The sequence below is a fragment of the Pavona decussata genome, unplaced genomic scaffold (assembly GCF_977016875.1).
Source record: "Pavona decussata unplaced genomic scaffold, jaPavDecu1.1 SCAFFOLD_602, whole genome shotgun sequence".
Lineage (NCBI taxonomy): Eukaryota > Metazoa > Cnidaria > Anthozoa > Scleractinia > Agariciidae > Pavona > Pavona decussata.
In genome coordinates, this window is record NW_028145860.1 from 2405001 (window position 1) to 2426008 (window position 21008).

The 21008-nt window shown below is 36.3% G+C and overlaps 2 long non-coding RNA genes across 2 annotated transcripts; one reads left to right on the forward strand and one right to left on the reverse strand.

Moving 5' to 3' along the window:
* The first annotated feature begins 862 nt into the window (after positions 1-862).
* Positions 863-5416, forward strand: LOC146449357 (uncharacterized). Its single transcript, XR_014860709.1, has 3 exons — positions 863-932; positions 1317-1410; positions 5160-5416. It is a non-coding gene; the product is annotated as an uncharacterized LOC146449357 (long non-coding RNA).
* An 11311-nt stretch (positions 5417-16727) lies between these two features.
* LOC146449358 (uncharacterized) lies at positions 16728-20791 on the reverse strand. The gene is made up of 3 exons (XR_014860681.1): positions 20498-20791; positions 19005-19070; positions 16728-18642 (listed from the first exon to the last, which is right to left on the reverse strand). It is a non-coding gene; the product is annotated as an uncharacterized LOC146449358 (long non-coding RNA).
* Between the last annotated feature and the right edge of the window lie 217 nt (positions 20792-21008).

Consider the following 21008-nt stretch of genomic DNA (forward strand, 5'->3'; position numbering starts at 1 on the left):
GACGAGAACCCGTGACTAGCCCTGCGTTTAAATTTACAATAAAATCATGTAATAAAAAAAGAAAATCAATTAAAATAATATTAAAAAAAGTCTTAAAATTCTTGTATCGTTTATGCTTCATCTAGCTATTAGCTTGATGCAACGGGTGTTTGAGCATCTTAATCTAGCACAAGACCTTGAAAGTTCTAGCAATGTTCAAGCTACTCAATTCGAGAATAAATATAGTGTATGTAGGTATATACCACATTTCTCACACAAAGCAAAAAGGGCTCATCTTTTTAGGCCTAAATTTTTTTCCTCATTGTGCATGCGCACTTTGCCAGCACGTGCAGTATGTTTCTTTCTTCGGATGCGGCAAATTTCTTTGTCAGTGGTTGGTTTCAGTTTCTAATCCATATTCATAACTAACTTCACACGTAGTCCGCGGACTTGTAAGAATCCTTTGGAAAGAGCGGTTTGACGGTTCTCTTTAACGAAGAAAACTGATGAAATGCGAAGGCTTGAAGCATGGAAAGAAGTACACGCTAAAGGTAAGCCTTTTTTTAATTCAAATATTACTTAATTGCTTAAGGTTTTTGTGGACGCTACAAACAAACCAGGGATATGTTGCTGAATTAACACGTGCGTTGGCTTGCTGCTTGTTAAAGCGTCGAGTCGATTGAAACTCTTCGACTGTACTCAAAGAGATTAAAACGTTCGTTGTTTTACGTACAGACTGTTCCGTTGTGTACTAACTTTTACCGTCCTTTGGCGCGATACCTCAGTTAAAACTGACATTTTCACGAGTTGAAGTTTGCCGTAAACATGTAGCTTGTGTTGCAGAATTAACGAATAAATATGATAATTTGTATTTTCAGACCCCCTTATTCAGTAAATTGCAAGTGAAAATGTGAAGGCAGAAACCGAGGGAACAAGTTGAAATTACTGCAAAGGTAAGAACTTTGTCATCATACAATAAATCGGCGGTGATCAACAGGCACATTCTCCTCACTGTTGACCATATGTTTCTTCTAGTATTACTTGGGGGGAATTTGTTTGAAGATCAAGACATTTTTCTTTAGTGATCAGTACGTACATTCTCATTACCAGCATACTGAATTCAAGGACTCATATTATTCGATTTTCTTGTTCTTTCTTGCTTGTTTATGTTCTAAAAACAATAGCTTTTTGACTGAGTACAGATCCATATTGTAGCTGATCTTAATTCCAACTTCACCGTTGAACGCTTGATTAAGATTGAGATTTTGTCCGGTTTACATCCCCAATAACATAAACCTTTTCTCCAAAGTCGTTAAGTTGATTTTTGTTAATTCCAGGGAAGTCATTAAGTAAATTACTGAGAACGGGAAACGAAAGAATGGAATGCAGGAGAAGATGGAATCCAAAGAAAAGAACGGACATGTTTTAAAGGTAAGAACTTTAAAATGATATATCAGACTGACTGAATTTCTTTATTATTTCAACAAATTATTTGCAGTATAATAAACGATAGATTGATTATTTTCACCAAACAACGAAATAAACGGATTTCGGGGATGGGTCGGTGTTTTATTCAAATGATCCGAATAATGCCAGCCACTATTTTTCCTACAGATTCTAAATTAAATTAAATAATTTAAAATCGTTTTCCAAGACTATTTCATATTTTAAGGTATTTACTTAAAATTTTACACCAGTTTTCGTCTGCTTCTGTTTTCTTTTATTTTAAACTTTAAGCAAAATAGTGACCAAAGTGAAAGCGTCGAAACCAAAATCTTCCCTCTGTGTCAAATTGATCATATCATTAAGCTTGCGTCGGCCGCAAATGGAGCAAAATTTTTTTCGATCTTGTCTTTGGAGTTGATAGCCTTATTTTCTGTTGGGACAAAACATTATAATAAACCATCATCGTTATATTAAAATTTCAGAGTCTTAACATGAATAGATCACATTAATTTTAAAATTGATGCACACTTTACAAATCCCAAATTGTTGTATCTTAGCAATGGCTGATAAAGTCAAGTGGAATTTCGCGGCTATTAAATTTGGCGCAAAAAAGTCAAAACTTATTGTCTGCTTAGCTTTCAATAGTCAGTAGGTCAGTTGTACGAGAATTGATACAAAAACCTTTAACAAATGCAGTAGTTTTTCTGACATGATAGTGGATCTTTTGGAATCAAAATTTCGAATCGAAGGCAAGCTTCAATTTTCTTCATACTACGCCACAAAGGCGGAAACGTCACCCAGTTTCAGCCTTGTTATCTAACACCAGAAATTACTGAAATCTGTAAGAAAATTTTTGAAGTATTCCGATTTATGGAAATTGCGAGCTGTTTGACTGATTTGGGTTTCATTTTAGCTATTTTTAAACATAGTATATTAAAATCACAGCCACCTAAGAAGCTCAATGTACGTTTCGAATAATTTCCTATGACAAAATATCTTTGCACAAAAAAGAGTAAGTTGCATGTTTTATTTTTTTTTTTTTGAGATATTGACGAAAAAGTCACAATAAGCAAAATTAGCCCACAAAAACTGATTCTTGATTTACTTGAAAGAAGCTCTTACAGATTATTTTCTAAGTTCGAGTGGTTTAAATCCCTTAAATTTCGTTGTAGAGGGCTGACTAGATTTCGAGATAATCGACATCATTCAAAATGAACTGGAAGAGCTATGCGTTATCATTGCTATGGTAACGGCTGTTGCTTGGAAACCGATGAAAAATAAACTTTGATCATAGATTGAAAAGGTGGTGTAGTGTAAAGGAAAGTCTTAAGATGACTTCTATGCGAAATTTTGACTGAAAGGAACCTTCAGTAGGCTTGTAGCAGTTGAGTAGTCTTGGAGCTCGATTTTTTAAAAATGATTATTTGGACGAAATAAAGGCTTTCAATTTGTCAGCGCTCTGCAATCTTGATCAAGGCACATGGCTTTTATTTGATTTCCAAGCAAAATAATTTATCATAGAAACGAAATCACGTGACCCTCAATTTCAAAGAGGCCTATTTTGTCGTTACAACAAGCATAATGCTTCAAATTATGTTTTATTGGCGCCTCCAAGTAAATCTAGATTACTTTGTCACAAGTTGGTTTTGACAATTTTTTGGTCCATGTTTTAATTTTGTCAAAAAAAAACTTCGTTTACGAATCGAGATTTTGACGTTCAGTTATTGAAAGGGTTTTCTTAAACAGAGATACCAAGATAAATATCGATGAAGTAAAAATGACGAGAAACTAAAACTTGATGAAGTGCCAAATGGAACAATTGCCTATTCGAACTGATAGCAAAATTATATTCAAAATACGAGAAAGGAAGTCCTCCCAAAGCGTTTAATATTGGATTTGTGGAGGTAATCGGCTTTGGAACAACTTCACCTTGATTCTTCTTTTGTAAGCAATGTAGTATAAAAGAGATGTGATCGTAATTAAACAAGACTCATTAAAATCGGATGAAAAATAATGAAAGCTGAAAAAAAAAGAGAGAGCAAAACTTGAAAACTTAAGGTTACCATATACCTTTAGAGGTGTCTCGCGTCAAAGCAATGTAGCGCGTCCAGGTTAAACTGTAGATACCTAAACCCCTACATCAAATTAAAGCTTATAGAGCTGGTTATCAAACTATACCAAGAATTTTGAAATGACGAATTGTTCACGACCTCTAAATGTGAGCATCCGAATCATCTTTTGAAAGCTACAAGTCAAAGCGAATTTTGTTTCTTGCTAATTTAATTTGCTCCCAGTTCCGGACCCAGAGCGCTAAAAAAAACATGTCTGCGTTTTGCCATATTCAATCGCAGGGAAAAGTTACAGAACATTTTCGAAAAAGGATAAAAAATGTGGAGAGTTCGTACAAAAATCGCTCTCGGAGAAAAAATATTTCGAAAGAAAAAATTCGCAGATATGTTTTTGTTGTTTATATGTTAAACTAGCTACTGTCCAAATTTGAAGGCAAACGAACAAATATAAATTCCCTTTGAGTTTTAGCTCTTTAAAGTGTCTCCTCCAAGTGAAAAAAATTGATTAGAGAAAATAGTGCTGAAAATTCGGCAATTCATTTTATTTCAAAATTCTTGGTATAGTGTAAAAGCCAGCTCTATAAGCTTTTATTAGTTTGATATAAGGGTTCAGGTATCTACAGTTTAAAGTGGACGCGCTACATCGCTTCGACGCGAGACACCTGCTAAGGTATACGGTAACCTTAATGTCGCAGAATAAATTTTCTAATTATTCCGCAAAAGTTTTTATTTAGGGAACACCAAGATTGATCAATGAAAATAATTTTTTGGGACTTCTTTTTATTTAGGTTTGTGACAGCTTAATTTACTGTTAGACTTCGCGCAATGCTCTTTTTCCTATCAACAAAAAAAACAAAAAATTCCTATAAAAACAACATTGTACACGAAAACGTGAATTTTCGCTCAGAAATTTGCTGAAAGGAAAAAAAAATAAAAAAAGTAAAATTGGCAGCCTGCCTCGGGGCTTGAACCAAGCCCCTCCAAAGCTACTTAAATTAACGACGGCAGAGATAAGGCCGTCGTTCTCCTATTAATGGCGTGAAACTTTTACCACAAGACCACCTCGGAATTGCTTGGAAAAGAGTGGTCAAAATTGACTAGAAATAGGTTGTGAGCCTCATGTTTTATTAATTAGTTGATGTCGTAACCAATGACAACATAGGTCGTGCGCGCGTGCAAATTATGCAAAACTAAAAAAGCGGACAAACAACATTCACGGCAAAAATTCATTGAAGCGGGTAATTTTTACAACAAACGTTCACCGAAACATCTTGGTTTCATTTGATTTCGCATTCAAGAATACTCCGCGTTTCAACTAAATGTAGTAGTTGGAAATAAAACTGGAGAATCAATTAACCTCTCTACGCATACAGCCTTGTCCAGTTGTCCTTGTTAATCACAAACTTGAAATTTGAAAATATCCGTAAATTTATAAGATTCAAAAATCCGTACTTTTTCTCGTGCATTTTCTCAAAGTCGACTATAATTACTAGGAATTATTGCGGCTAGAAATTGCAAGTAATTACGCAATTAATTTTACGTTTCCAGAAATAGTTACCAAGGTACACATATTACATGCTTTTCCAAAACCAATAATTTAGTTCATTATAGATGCTGTTGTTGTGGCGTTACATGAAATTAATGTCAAGGTTCCTTTTGTTTTAGCTGTCAATCTCAAGTTGAACTGAAATACAAGAGTGAAGAACAAATCGCTTCATCCGTAAGCTGGAAAGGATACACAAGCAAGCAGGACATGAGAAAGAGTGAACATCGATTAACTTTTTGGGCACATTTAAAGGTAGAAATTGTACTGTTTTAGCGAGCCCTTGTACTAAACAGAAAGTTCCATTATAAGAGTTGCTTGAATTACCTCAAAGTTAAAAAAAGACACCTAGGGTCGGTATCAGATTCCAAAATTTCAAAGAGAATCTAAGATTTTGGCAAGTGTCCACCAAAAACAATCTTAAACATAATTTTGCTGATTAGAAACGTTAGATTTTATTTCAACTGGAACTGAACAAGTCTTTAAATCCTAGAATCAAAAAAAAAAAAAAAAAAACAAGGGCCGATGACAAATTCCAACAAACATTAAAACAGAATATAAGATTTCAGCAAGTGTCCACGAAAAACAATCTTAAACATAATTTTTCTGAGTCAGAAACATTACATTTCATGACAACTGGAACTGGACAAGTCTTTGAATCCTGATTTTAAAAAAAAATGCCAGGGGTCGATAACAAATTCCAACAAACATTCAAACAAAATATAAAAGATTACAGCAAGTCACCAAAAACAATCTTAAACCTAATTTTGCTGACTTAGATCGTAGAAAAATTAGATTTCACGACAATTGGAACTGAACAAGTCTTTGAATTCTAAAATGCGAGATGCCTTTTATAATGGAACTTCTTGTTTTACTTGAACAAAATATTCACGATTATCTTATGAGTGCACGATGCAAAATTTTACGGCACAGGCCCCGGTTGTTCAAAGAGCGGGAATCTTTATTCACTGGATCAATCCTATCCAGCTGATAAAATGTATTGCAACCAATACGTTTTATCCGTTGGATAGTCACGGATCCACTGGATAAAGTTATCCGCTCTTTGAACAACTGGGACCCGCCTGATTTATCTTTCGGTGAATTTTAGCTCAAACAATCGTGTTTTCATGTGACCAAAATTTCAAATCTTAAATTTCCAACGAATACTTGAATGAAATTACACTCATGTATTTGAAAACAATTGACTGTTTCTTGTCAGCTAATCTAGACATGAACGTTTATACCGAAGACAATTGAGTCTTGTATCGTGCACTCATATTTTTCAATTTCGCTACTGTTGTGGTTGTTCAGACGTTTTCTAGTCAGACAGGTTAGTAATCTTTCCGTCGTTTTAAAACTGGCTGAAACATTTCGTGAAATACAGTGTTTGTATTTGGAAGTCGGCAATTGGCAAATTCAGAAATTTTTGTGAACACTCGATTTCTTTACAAATACTGCATTTCACGCCATGTTTTCAATCTACTTCGAAACGGCTGAAAAATTGCAAACTTGCCTAAACTGCGCAATTTGACTCTAAGAAAATTCGAACACTTTGTGAACCGAAAGTTAGCATTTAGTTTTCCGCTAATATTTCAAAGCAAAAAAGACTTAAGTAATTCGTTTCACACAATATTTTTGTCAACCAAAGCAGTTTATTTACTTTCATCATCTCGCTCACATTTCTTACTACTTCGTATATCAAAAGAATTTAGTAGCAATTACTTAAATAGTAACAACAAGTTGTAATCAATATCAATTAGCCAATAAACAATTTAAAACTTAACAATTTTGTTGTTTGTCTTGCATTTATTATAACAATAAAAGAAAAAAAAAGGTCGCGCTTTTAAAAGGGGCCTGGTAACTAGTCATTTTTTAGGCTATCTCTTTTACTTTTTTTTGCCTAGGAGAGGTTGCCGAGAAGAAAAAAAGTCCTGCGCTTTTAACACGGGGTCTAGCACAAAATCAAAATATAACTTAGCTTTTGAAGGGCTAAATCCGTGTAAAACCTGCACGGAATTTTCCCGCCAAAAGACTTTTTTGACTCCATACTAGAACACCCCCATCAAAAGCACAGCGCTTTTTTTCTTAGCAAAGGCAAAAAAGTGTAAAAGAAATACCCTACAAAATGACTAGCTATCAAGCCCCCTTTAAAAGCGCGTTTTTACTTTATCCCATATAAAAGCGAAAATTTTTTTCCCGCCAAAAGACAAAATATTTTTGACTCGTGAATTTTAAAAGCGAAAACATTTTCCCGCCAAAAGACTTAGTATATTTTTGACTCGTCTTTTTGCTGCTTCTGACGACTACTTACATTTCTCTCTCAAAGCAATTCAATTTAAATCAGTACAATTAAGCTTCTCTTTTTTACGATTTTGACTCCAAAAAGTATTCGATATCTTAAACAGAAGATTCTTAGAAACGCGCTTTCTTGGGGTTAAAATAAAAATATTGAAGTTGGCTGGCACCGGTTTCCAACACTTTCCAGCACTTATACTTTGACAGATCAATACAACTACTCTTTATCAATTGATACAATAATAATGGTATCAAACAAATGTCAAATCATTGTTAAATAAGTCATGGTAGTTCTCTTTACATAATAGGTTACCACAGCAACAGAAACTGTTAAAAAACACCCCTAATTTTAATTTTAAGTGGTTATAACAAAAAAACGATCACAACGACTCCCATTTTTTATTATGGAACTATGATCAGCATGTTCAGATCACTTGAGAAGTTCAAAAAAATTAAAAGAAAGAGTTAAGTGCTACCTTAATTTTTAGAAATTTAAGGTGGCTCTTAAGCGCTTCCTACATTTGTTTTCAAACCTTGCAAAACGTTTTACCTTAACATGCTGATCATAGTTCCATAATAAGAAATGGGGGTGGCCGTGATTACTTTTTAGTTATATCCACTTACATTAAAACAAAGGGTGTTTTTAAAGGATACACTGTTACTATGGTAACCTTTTATGTCAAGAAAATGACAATAACTTATTCAACAATAATAAGGCATTTGTTTGATACCATTATTGTAACAACTGAAAAAAAGTTGGAGTATTAATCAATTAAAGTATAAGTGCTGGAAAGTGCTATAAGCCGGTACCAGCCACCTTCAGAGCTCAGTCAATGAAGCACGATTAAGCTTATCCAGGAATTAAAGTCAAGTTAAAATCCAGTCTCTCAAAATTAGATCTATAAAAGATATGTTATTAACTGTCGGTTATGTTGATATGTCACCAAAAACTTAACCGTGAAAAGTTTTGAAAAAATTGAAAGAAATAAAACCTTGCTTATTTGTTTAAATTCAATCCTGGATAAATGCTAATCTGCTTTTATTAACTGGGCCCCATACTTATACAATAATTATTATTAGGGATGTTAAGCAATCTCAATGGCAACAGCAAAGAAAACATCAATGAACAATGTACATTAATTTCAACTCTTTCAAGGAACTGAATGAGTAGGAACAGTGTCCAAGAGAAAGAAAAAGAACAACAAATTCACTGTCATGTGCTCACATTTTACACAGAATCTTGAATTTGCTCATTTCACTTTGGTCAGTTTTGCATTTGACGGCAAAGAAATGTATCAAAATTTACTACACATGTACAAAGTGATTATTCTTGCCCATTGGTTCTACTGTTTTCTGGCATTTCCATTGCCTTTGTCATTGCTTAAGTACCCTTTGTTTAATTAATTTTGTGAAGTCGGATCAAAGCTTTAAATGCAGTGACAAGACCGTGAGGTGAATGATATGTTTCTTATGAATACCATTGTTCCTCAATTAAGCATCCTCCTTTAAATAACCCCTTTCCCCTCCCCCTATCCCCCAATTAAACTTAAAACAAAAACCAAAAGACCTTTTTTTGACACTTTGGACAAACATAGATTGGATTACAACTACCCACGCCACCACTGGGTCTTGTCTCATAAGCTTATTAAGACTTCAATCCAACATCATTAATATAATAACCCTGATGCCTTTTTTTGTTTTGTTTTTCGCAGTGGTCACAATTTGTTTGAGTTATTTACATGAAATCAAGAAAAATGAAGGAAGGATCATTAAGCTAAAATGGAACTGTGTGAATGTCTACTATTGCTGAATGTAATCATGTAGAATCCAAAACTTTTATTTGTATTGCTAGCAAACTGCTATAATTGCACATTTCATGCTCTATAGCTGTCAAGTTATTTTTTAGTCTGGCTGTTAGTCTTCTTTTCTCAGTCAGTAAATTTGCTCTTCTTGTTCAATTGTCATGTTTTGTTCTGTTTCATTGTCATTTTTTCCATCATGTATGTGTTGTTCATGTATCTGTTACCATTAGTTTTGCTACAACTAGTTGCAAAATGTTTGATACACCTACTAAAATTAAAGGCTTTCCTAGACAATACACTCTCTGAGCAAAAATTAAACATTTCACCCTATAGTGAAAGGTCTTAAGAAACACAACATTAAAAAGTTAGGGGTATCTTTACTCTTTATGCAAACGGTTGTAGCTTTCTTCTGTCAAAGTTTTCGTGATTTTCAGGTTTGTCTCATCCTTCTGTCCTAACATTGCCTTGCTTCGCAATAGTCACGGTCTCTGTCATAAATGTTAGCCTCGTCATTACCTTAGTTGGTTTTTATCGACGTTATTCATTTCATTCATGTCTCACTGCTCAGTGGTTTTGTCCACATTAAAGCTAACTCCTATTCCACTTTACTCATATCTTTTGTATGAAATTTGTCTCAAATCTCACAATTTAGTTTTATTTGCTACTTTTACCCTTGAAATGTTGAAAGTTTTCCTCTTCTGTTAATTGTTGTGTTCGCCTTATTTCTCTATAGTATTTCCTCCTGTTCTTTTCAAGGGTCATCTTTTGTTCTTCTCTACAGTTTTGTTCCCAAATTTCGGTCTAATTTTTGTTAATTTTTCTGTTGTTTTACTGTTGTTTTTCTTATCATTCTTAGCTGCACTGTACTGTCATCAGTCGCTCTTCTTTCTTGTCAGCTTTGTTTTCGTCAGTTGTGCCATGTTTGTTCTTTCTTCTTTAGTTTCGTTATGTTTGGTAGTTTTGCTCTAATTATTTTGCTATGTTTTGTTCTTGTTTCATTTTAGAAGTGTCCTTTCCCTTTTCTATTTTGCCATAATCTTTCCTGTCACATTTGCCGGTTTTGCAATACACTTTTCTAACATGTTAAAAATATTTCTTTGATGTCATTGTTTCTACAGTTGTTCCACTGCGTCATTTCATAATGCTCTCCTTTTGTTTTTGTTTCTGTCATATTTGTTATGTTTTTCTATAGTTTTCCTTTTGTTCTGTCAGTTTTACTATCTATTTTCCAAACTTGTTGTCGGCTGCGTGGCAGGCATAATCAGCAGAGGGGGAGGGAGGGGGAGAAAAAGTGAGAGAAAAATAGGGGGTACTTTTTCCTCTCACTTTTTGTCAGGATGCTACCCTCTTTTTCACTCCCCCTTCAAGATTACGCCTTTCACGAAGGCTAAACATGTTGCAAATATTGTTTTAACTTCAAAATGTTGCTTTCTTTTTCTTGTTTGTTTTCCTTTTGTTTCCAAGTGCCATCTTAAATTTCTTCTACAAAGTTTTGTTCTCATTATTCTTCCGCTTTTTTGATGTTTGCAATAGTTCTCTTGTTGTTTTCCTTGTCATCGTTAGCCAGCATGGTATTATATTGTCTCTCTTCTATCTCACTATAAGCTTTCTTTTCATTTTTCTGTCACGTCTTCTTGCTCTCTTTTTCTCGCTTTTCTGTCGTTTCTCTAGAGGGTTACACTTTCTTCTTGGCATGTTCTGCTATTGTCTCTCTAAACATTTCTCTTTTTTTCTGTCATGTTTTGTTCTAATTATCTAATTATTATGTTCTGTTTTGTTCTCAGTATATTTTAGCATTCTCTCCCTTTTTATACATATTTCTCTCTTCTTTCCCTAAAGTCCAGTTCATTTTTTCTGTTTTTTTTTTTTGCCCTTGTCATGCTATAGTTTTAATTGCAAACCCAAAAGGTCATGTGCTGCGTGGCACTTGTACAAACAAATAAGCATCTCTCGGTGATAGGAAAATCAATGTGCCAAATAACAGTTGAAGAAAAATCCATACGTTTTGGGCCTAGCTTTCTTCAGTAGATCAATGTCAAGTTAGTTTGTTGAAAAAAATTTGAAATGTTAGTGGGCCTACGCGAAAAACTCAAAGGAACTGAAAATCGGCATTGAGGCTGCACAGCTGACCGGCACCGAGTTGGAAAATTAGCCACAATTCTTGTCACTTTCTATGTTTGTTTCCTACGCAGAGTATAATGCCACAGACTTCTGCGCCCTGCAGAGGATAGCCGTTAGCATTGAAATGCTCTGCGACTGGAAAACTGACAGGTTTTTCTCAATGCTGTGTAGGTGCTCACCAAAGCGTTGTCCAAGTGTATGGCCAGTTTCTCCAATGTAAAGAGCAGGACAACGATGACAGCAGATGACAGCAAATGCAATACACCAAGTCAGATGTTTGGCAGGTGAACGCCTCCTTGATGACAATGGAGCATTTAGGACCCTACAAGGTGGTGTTGGTGGAAATTTGACCACAAGTGTGACAGCAAGTGTGTGCACACAGAGAAGTACCCATGAAAGGACTGGGTTGGCTCTTATCACTGGTGTGTACACATGAATGTCTCGAAGGTTTTGATCGTGGCGATAGGCAACCATCGGGGCCTGAGGAAATATTTCCCTTGTTTCCGGGTTGCCTGATAAGAAGGTGAAGTTACTGAGTAGGATTCTCTTGATTCTCCTGTTTAGGGGATGGTACGTAAGAACCAAGGGGATCCTGCTTTGCTCCCTGTTTGCGGAGTTTAGACGGTTGATGTCAGTTACGCGATTGATCTGCCGGATCTGGTCTACATCATGCTGCAGGGAATTATCGCAGTAACCACACTGAATGAAAAAAAAAAAAATCATTTCTTCACCCCTCTCTAAATATCAGACTCATCAGAGCACAGACGGCGTATTCGCAAAAGTTGACTCTGGCGGAGACTTTCCTTGCTGTGTGGTGGGCGTGAAGAGTGATGATGAAAGTAGGTATGTGTGTTGCTGTCCTTATAGTAGATGGAAATGCTGATTTGATCATCGGTGATACATAATATAACATCCAGAAAAGGGAGTTCTGTTGTAGATATTGGGTGTGTGAACTGAACTGCAGGATAGAAGTTAGAGACCCACACGTCAACAGCATGCGGCCCCAACAACATCTTCAATGTACCTTTTGTTGAGTTGTGGTACAAAGCCGGTATATTGGTGCACGATTTGTCCCTTGATATATCCAACGAAGAGGCACGTGTAGTTTGGACCCACCTGGCTACCCATGGCGACTCCTACTTTTTGTAGAACTTGCCATTAAGGTTACTCCAAACCTTCGAGGGGCTATTTTTGCCGAATGTTTATTTTTCGATCAAATTAAAGTTAATTACTTAAACTTACATTTTCAAAAACAAATTATTTAAAATCTTAAAACACGTGGGAGAACATTGAGAAAAAGGTATTTTCGTAAAAAAGTTAATAAGTTTTCAAGGTGACATAATCTCTGTAAGGCGTGGACTCCCCAGCGACCTTTTTGCGGCAACAGCTTCATTTCAACTTATTAGCATTTTTTGTTTACACTCGAGTTTGAGTGCTGTGGTTTTGGAAATAGGCAAGTCAATTTCTTATCACTTTGAAGCACAGAAGGTGCTAAGTATCTTGAATTGTCCTAGACCAGTGAGCAATGTTCCATTGACTGCACATACGAAGTCTCCTGAGAAAGCTGTAAACGAGCTCCTCGAAAGAGAACTCAAAAACGCGATGCTACAACTGAAAAGACACAGGCGTACTTCTTCTGTTCACTGATTCAACTTGAAAAGTGGGAAACTCCTATCCTTTTAATGCTATAAATGTAGTTTAATTGATATTGAAAGCCTTATATATTCTATTTTCAATCTTGTATAATGGAATGTCGATTTGAACTTCATTTTCATTTGAAAAATTTTTTATTATCTTGCACGCATGGAAATTATTCGTCAGTCATTAACGTGTGACCAAAAGTTTGAAAATTCATATCTTTTGAACTATTGAACGGAAGAAAACCATGCTTTAAAACGTTGTTTAATAAACTATTTGAAAACGTACTACCGAAAGTAGCTACACGTTTAGTTTTTCTTACATCTCCAGTACGCGTGATGGCCTCTCTGTTGATGCGTGTTTCGTGACTTACGATGTGAAATGTTCAAAAATCTATAGCTTGGGTTTGAATCATCGTAAAATTCTCGTTCTTGCACCAAAATAAAGCTATTGAAATGTGCTATGAGATGCAATGAGATATTATTATGCGTGTTTGCTTTTTATTGAAAAATATTTGCATAAACTTTCGTTTCCGGTTTTGTTTACAAGTTCACGATTCGCGCTGCGCACTTGTACTTTTTACTGATTTCACCTTGAAACTGTGCAACTCTTATGTTGCTATTGCTGTAAATGTACTTTCATTAAATTTAAAAACCTTATATATTGTAGTTTCAATATTCTATAAAAGACTGTTCATAAGAACTTCATTTTCAATTGAAAAATGGAAGCGAGTTTTTATCATGTGGAACGCGTATGAAATTATGCCTCACTCATTAACCTGTAACCGGGCAAAACGGTTTAAAAAGTCGTATCTCTCGACATATTCAACAAATAAAAAAAAATAAAACCATGCTTTTAAACCTCATTTATTACATCGTCGAGCCTGGTTAAGTGTAGGAGATTGCCATTGGGGGTTCTAGTATTCTTGCACATCTTGGTTTATAAACCAAAATACGCTCATCAATTCGAAGATTTGCAATGTTACTGAACACAAACAAAACTTACCCGATAGCTTTCATGTCGGCCACTAGTGCCTCCCTATGATGCTGCAGTGGCGCTTGCTTGTCGGTTTATCTTCTTTTCTTTTCGTTTCTTTTTTGTTAAACGTTTTTTCCCCTAGGTAATACCGAAAACGTGCTCGCAGAAGCTAACTGGGGAAAACATGACTGAAAAACTATAACTTTCCCGCGAAGCACCATTTTGCTTCCTGTGAACGTCAGGGGTTCTACTATGTTATTGGCTGGCGGCTCAGTGTGAGCCTGGTGTTGACATAATTCTCCGAGAAGGCGTGACATGCTTCTAAATCTTTAGAAGGCGAAAACTCGCAATACGATTGCTGCAACATGCCTCCTCTTCAAATGCATTAATAGGGTATGTAGAATTGACGAAATTTCGTGAAATTTGGCCCGAAAGTTAACTGAACAACGAGGAACAAAAGAGTGTCGGCATTTTTTTTAAATCAAATACTTCCCTCCTGGCGGCCTCGGAAAGCAACACGTTTGCAAATTCTTTTTTACTGGAACTTGACAGACATATTAAAAGAAAACCAATAGGAATACGGAGAAATGCTCACACCCTTTGAGAGATTGATGATTTGTGATTAACACTGTGCAGCTACATTTCGTCAGAGATCACGTTTGACACCCGATTAATTGACGGAATGGCGCTCTGTCATTTTACTGTTTACCAGCTTCCTTCGCCTTAGCAGAGGAATAACCAAAATAGCTTACAATTTTATCGAATTCTGCATTAAATAAGCTTTTTATTGATATATAGATTGTGGTGGTTTCCTAAAAAACAGCGCGCGTACGAATTTTTTTCGGGAAGGCACCCGCGAAGGTTTGGAGTAACCTTAAATATGAAGGCGTTGAGGGTCAGCACAAGTTCTGCAAGATGCGTTAAAGTCGATCTTGGGGGGTTGAGAACTGGGCGCTTGTCAAGGAAGTAAGCAAACACTTTAAGACCATCATTGCTGGGGATTATGGTGTACAGGGACTTGATGACCTGGTGTACAGGAAGCATTCCCCGGTCATAGTGCCGTTGGAATGGAAGTCAGTAAAGATCTGGAGAGCGTGGTTAGTGTCTTTTACATAAGTGTTAGACAGCTAGACAGCTGAATGCAGAAACAATAATTGGTCTTCCAGGATTATTTGGCTTATGGATCTTGGGGAGTAGGTAGAACTGTGAAGTTTTCAGAGAGGGAACAATTAAAGTCTAATGGCTGATGGCAGAAGCTGGTAAGCATTGATCATCACGTTAACCCTCGTTTCAACCAGGTGCTGATTCTCTTCAATTGGATCACAATCTAGGTGTTCATAAAACCTAACATTGGACAGTTGACGATTAGCCTCGGCGACGTATAAAGGGCATGACCATATAAAAACTGCACCACCTTTGTCAGCTGGTTTTATGAAAATATCACTACGTTTGGAGAGCTGAAGTAAGGCTGTTCTCTTTGTAGGGGATAGATTGCTGTGCTGTGTCCTGGCCTTAAAATCAAGTGCGCTCGTGGCATGGCTGCAACAGTCAAGGAAGTGATCAACAGCTGAAAATTTACCATCGGGAGAAGTTCAAGTGGATACCTTGGAGTTGCAAAAGGGTCTGCGATGTCTGTTGTCAGGTAACATGGTGGATGGAGTCACTGTCCCTGTTATCGTCGTTATTATCAAAATGGGCTTTGAGATGGAGGCAACCGTGGAGGCTTTGAATGAATGTAAATATGTGAAACATATATTTTGAACTACGGATGAAAGATCAAATAAAAGAAAGATCTTCGCAGTCAGTTAAGGCAACTTCAGCAGTTGCGAAATGAAAGCCTGAAAAAAATTCAGGCTTGAACTGGATTCGAACCCATGACCTCTGCGATGCCGGTGCAGTGCTCTACCAACTGAGCTATCAAGCCAACTGGGAGCTGGTCATATTGTGAGTTCGTAATATAACGGTGTAGGATGAATAAATGAATGTAAATATATGAAACATATATTTTTCACAGTCGGCTTTGGCCTGATATTTGTTAGTGGTTTTTCTCACTGGTAGAAAACTGAGTCCTTTACTTAGAACCGATTTTTCAACATCAGTCAGAGGCATGCCGGTAGGTATAGTGACAACAAGTTTGTTAAGATGGCCAACAGCGCCACAAGGACTATTGTTTACAGCTTCTTCATTGTGGTTTGTCTCACTAAGCCCGAAACGTACACAATGTATGGATATTTCTTCAACCATTATTTGGCACATTGATTTTCCTATCACCTAGAGATACAATGTACTTGTTTATAGTTTTAATTGAAGGCTTTCCTGTCACAATTTGTTCCTGGCACGCTATACTTTTGGCCTAAGGTTTATCTGTCAATCTTTTGATGGCCTTCTTTCTTTAGCATTCTCCATTACATTTCTGTGTCATGCTGTTTCTTTTGTTGCTCTAAATCTGCTCTTGTTTTTTCAGTTTTTCTCTTCAGAATATAGATTTTGTTTTGTTTTCCCTTTCTTATCAGTTTTTCTTGGGCAAATTTCATTTTATCACCTGTTGTTCTTGGAACTCTAAACTTTTTGTCTTACTTGTCATTGAAATTTCTTTGTAGTTTAGTTCACTGTTCTTTTTCACGTTTATCTCATGACTCTATGATCAGCTTTTCCATCTTTGTCTTTAGTTTCCTTTTCCTTATTGTTTTTGCCTCTGATATGCAAGTATTGTTTCTCTGTTATTTTGCTATTGTCTTTCCCCCATCTTATTTCTCATATTCCAAGGTTTATCAGTTGTTTCTCTCACACTTTGTCGTACCAGTTTGTTCTTGTTTGTAGTTAATCAGTCATCTGTCACCTGTCATTGTTTCAGTCCAGTCTTGTTCTCGATTTTGTCGATGGACATAATTTTTTTTTGGTTTTTCTTTGCAATACCATTACCCCCCTGTCCCTATGTTTTCCTCTTTTCTGCCATTTATCTGTCATCAATGATCGACAGTTCAGCTTATCACAAATTTCTTACTCACCGCAAAGTGAGCAATAATTAAACCATTGCGAAAATAAAAGGCATCAGGGTAACTATGAATAGCACTACATCTACTACAAAATATCTTCTTATAAAAAGGTCTGATTGGGCTCAAACAACGGCTGAGAAAGGACTCATTTTTTCCCCGATGACTAAGAAATGATTATTTGTTTCCCTGTTCCAATGATAGGACTCGTCACATGAATTTTGTCTTCATGCCGCAATACCCTTTCACTCCCGGATTGAACCTTCCCTTTTGTGTCATGATATATGGTTTCACCTTGAGTCTGAGGATGAACTCTTGAGGTGCATGTGACTGGATGCTGAAAAATGAAAGCTACTGAGCGGTACTTTCCTATGGTGCTGTTTATTATACCGTACGAGGTGGTTCTAACTTTTGAGTCTGTGGAAGAATTTTCTAATTTCTTTTATACTGTACAAGGTGGTACTGACTTTTGAGTCTGTGGAAGAATTTCTAAAGTGTGAACATTCAAATGAAAGCTACTGAGCAGTACTTTCCTGTGGTGCTGTTTATTATGCTGTTCAAAGTGGTTCTAGCTTTTGAGTCTGTGGATGAAATCGTCAAGCGTGACCATTGAAATCCAAGCTACCAAGCAATGCTTTCCTGTGGTGCTGTCTTTTATGCTGTACAAGGTGGCTCAAACTGTTGAGCCGTTGGAAGAAATCGTAAAGTGTGACCATTTAAATCAAAGCTACTGAGCAGTACTTTCCTGTGGTGATAATAATTATTATTGTGCTACAAAAGGTGGTTCTTACTCTTGTCTGTCGATCAAATGCCAAAGTGTGACCATTCAAATGAAAGCAGCTGAGCAATATTTTCCTGTGACAATGTGTATAATGCTGTAAAAGGTGGCTCTAACGTTTGAGTCTGTGGATGAAATCCTAAAGTGTGGCCATTGAAATCAAAGCTACTGAGCAGTACCTTGTCGTGGTGGTTCCTATGTTTCAGTCTTTGGATGAAAGCCTATAGTGTTACCATTCAAATCATTCAAACCAAGCAATACGTTCCTGTGGTGCTATTTGTTATGCTACACGACGTGGTTCTAACTTTTGAGTCTTTTGATGAAATTCTAAAGGGTGAGCATTTAAATGAAAGCTACTGAGCAGTGCTTTCCTTTGGTGCTGTTTATTATACTACGAGGTGGTTATAAACATTAAGTTTGCAGATGGGACCCTGAAGTGTGGCAGAATGATTCTAATGATTCCAACTTTTGCAACTGCAAATTCTGTGGAGTAGTACTTCTCTTTATTTTCTTCTGGAGTGAAGAGGTAAACTCAAAGCTGAGAAATGAGTTGAATTTTGTATGATATCCAAGAATTGAGCTCAAACACTGTCAGTCAGACCTTCTTATAAAGAAGAGACCATGGCCTAAGTGTTCAAAGTGCGATTATGCTAATCCAGAATAAGTTTTAATAATTTTACATTCAGGATTTAATATTTCCTGTGTTTCATTTTTGGAATCAGTGGTTTATCTTAAACTGAAACATAAATTGGGAATTGCACAATGCCTAATTTTTTTTTTTTTTGAAATACTTCTTTGTGACCAAAACCATGATCTGGATTAACTTTTAATCTCGGTTTTGAACAATTGAACCATCAATTTTAATTATACAGACTAAAGTTTTCAAGAATTAAACCTTAGGGCCAACTGACTTGTGCAGTCCTCCATCTGCAGTCTATAGTCCAGTCCACCTGTTAACTGACACTTTTGCTTTCCATTGACTTGTGAAGAAAACTTGCCACTAAAATACAAGACAGATAAAATCAATTAATAAAATATAACTAAGCACTGCAGATTTTCTTAAAACAAATTACATGTATGACCTTGCAATAGACAATGTGCAAAATTTTTGTAGGCATTAAAATGTACTGGCCAAAAGTTTTTGTTATGTTTGCATGACAATGTGCACAGGAATGACATTACATGTCTTAAACTTTTAACAACAACAACAACCTTTTCTTCGTCATGGCTAATTAGAAGATTTATTGGTCACATTCTTCTGAAGTAAAATCTGGTAACAGTTGATCATATAAAATTAATATATCTGAGGAGAAATTTGATGCCAATCACTCTGCAAACAAGAAGCTAATTATAATATCTCACCTTCTTAATAGACCTTTATCCTGAAGTTGCGTCTGTTTCCAAATTGAGCCATTCTGAGCGTGATATCTGCATGGAAGGAAACAGTAGTGTGAAACAATGTTTTACTTCGCCATCCCTCCCCCCTGACAAATCACTTTTCCTACTACTTTAAGTCAGGGGCATAGAGAATAAAAAACAAAAAAGGTTTAATTATACATCACGCACAGCTTTTTCAGTATACGACTAAGTCGCCTGCTTACATTCTATTGCCAAACGTTCTTGATGTTCCATTCCCATTTCACATCTTTTTATACCCTGAAGATGACTTCATTAGTCGAAAACGTTTGGTTTCTTACATGTAATTTTTTTTAACTTTTTAGCCTTGTAAAAGAGTATTTTAAGTATAGTCAAATTACAGAATAAAATAAATTAAACTTTATTTGCTGTTGTTGCCTATCCAAACGTTGGGTTAAAATGCATTTTCGTGCAGTTTTAATTTGAGTGATTAAGCTTATAAACAGGGCTTGAACAATCGATGAAACCGATGATCCGAAAATCAATCGATCCATCGATGACAATCGATGCCTTGTTAGTTAATTGGCATTGATTGGCATCGGCCAATCGATGACCAATCGATAATCACACATAAGTGGTCGCAACTCATCGATTGTCATCAATTGGTGCAAAAAAAATTTCGGTATTCCACACGTTCCAGCATGTACGTATACGCTCTCGCAGTACGCACAAATGTTTCAGATTTGAATTCGTTCACCAGATTGTTTGTATGCAGATGCGACTGGAGACGAGTGAGCTCTGAATGGTGGTTGATGTAATTATACTGAATGGTAATAAAATAAACCAGAATAAACGTGAATAGGCTTCGGTAATCACTTTATTACTTCTTTGTCACAACAAAGGTGCATAAAGTTAACTGGGTAAAAAAATGAATAAAGTTTACTGCATGCAGGCTTAAATGGGTGAGCCGTATAGTAAAAGCTGGAAAAAAAGAGACCATATCGAGAAACTTAGAGCTGCGCGGGAAAAAGCCAACAACACAATATGTACAGCCTCTGTCCGAAACACAGTTACCACCGGTCACAAGAGAACTATAGGCCACAGTTTGGACTCACATTCTTTTTGTAAATCTTGACTGAAAATAAAACGCATCAAAAATAAGAACCAATCGATGACAATCGATGTCAATTAACTGATCGATTGGCGTTGATAATGGATAAAAATTGATAATCGATGAAATCGATAATCACAAAAAACCCGTGCATCGATTGTTCATCGATTATCAATATCAATCGATTAATTGGCATCGATTGTCATCGATTGATCGATTGATTTTCCGATCATCGGTTTCATCGATTGTTCAAGCCCTGTTATAAATCAATGCATGAGCGATTTCCGCGCCATTCGACTCGTTAAACTGGCTTGAATTTTCCCTCAAGTCTTTATGCCTAAGAAAAAACATAACATACAAATATGTCTGCAAAACCAATTGCACATACCTTATCGCGAACTTGCAGCCCCACAAAAAACACCAAAGGCATTTCGAAATTCCCGCTATGGAACCATCAGCTTCGAAGCCAACAAGATGTCCGTCGCGCGCCGACCCACGTGAACATCCCCGCGGTCAAAACTAGTGAATGGTTTATTGAAAACTTACCTAACACACGGTCACTAGTCTACTGACGAAAGAAAAACGAAACGTTTGCCTAATTCTTGAACGGCGAAGAGAACTCGGCAGGAAGAGTACAGGAACCATGCAAGACAGGAGGCGGCCAACCAACAACCACACCGAACCGAAGAAGAACCGAATTACGAGCTCACGTGACAATAGTTAGCACGTGAGTGAGTACCAGTCTCCTTTCGTGACTGTTCAAACCGCACGTACTCGAAAAAGAGAAAAAGCTGATATTCCACGGTCAGGGAAGTATATTTTTCCAATGTTTGGAAAGGCACGACCTTTCTTCTTCAGGTAATGTTAACTCAAACATAATCTTAAGAATAAGGGCCGTG